Source organism: Acyrthosiphon pisum, chromosome A1 (genome assembly GCF_005508785.2).
Source record: "Acyrthosiphon pisum isolate AL4f chromosome A1, pea_aphid_22Mar2018_4r6ur, whole genome shotgun sequence".
NCBI classification, from domain to species: Eukaryota; Metazoa; Arthropoda; class Insecta; order Hemiptera; family Aphididae; genus Acyrthosiphon; species Acyrthosiphon pisum.
This window is the reverse complement of record NC_042494.1, coordinates 39,284,053-39,285,105: the sequence shown is the minus strand read 5'-3', so window position 1 is coordinate 39,285,105 and position 1,053 is coordinate 39,284,053.

Here is a 1,053-nt window from a genome sequence, read left to right as displayed (position 1 = left end):
TCCAGATTTTTATGGAATTCATAATTTTATATTCCAGATTTGTACTGTCCAGATTTTTACGGTCCAGATTTGCACCATCCAGATTTTTACCGTCCAGATTTGCACCGTCCAGAATATTATGGATTTTTAATTATTAAATTCCAGATTTGTACCGTCCAAGTTTTTACGTTCCAGAATTGTACCGTCCAGATTTGAAACGTCCAGGTTCTTACATTCCAGGTTTATACGCGCTCCCCTGTACACTAGTATACTTTATTAATATTTTTTAATTTGTATTTTGTACTATATTTATCGAATGATTAAATACTACAAAAAAGTAGGTATAAAAAAAGATGGGCAGGTGGATGTCGCTCTGCTGTACAGTAGATTACAAGTGGGCCACTGTATAATGGATGGTATTAATTTTGAATTCAATGATATAATATCATTGTATAAGAAAAACGATTCTGAGCGGAGACGGTTTGTCAGTCTAGGTATTAGACATGTCTATTATAGGTATACTTATCTATGGTATTAAAAAAAAATTGACCTATAATAGGTATCAATAATAAATTCCAAATTAATCATATCACAATATCCATTAGGTAACGCGTTATACATCAACAATAAACCGTGGTACTATCATAGATATATAATAGTATACTTTAGAAGATTCAACTATACCCAAGAATAATATTATACAATCACAACAAAATAACTAAAATAGTTATTCCAGGTTTTTAATATGTAATTTTGTCCAAATTTGAACTTAAAATGAGTACCTATAAAAATAAACTGTGCTTATGTATTTCTTAGAATTTTTGGTAACAGAATTAATTACTTACGTGGAATCTTGTTTTAAATTTTCAATTCTTAGATACAAAAGTTGAATATTTTATAAATTTTTAACTACAAAATAATTTTTCAAATTAAAATTTGATTAATTTTGTCAAAATTCGATCTTTAAATGCTTATAAAAAGTTGAACATTTTAAAAATTTTTAACTACAAAATAATTATTCAATTTTAAATTTGATAAATTTTGTCAATTTTGTCAGTTTTCAATTTTTTTAGT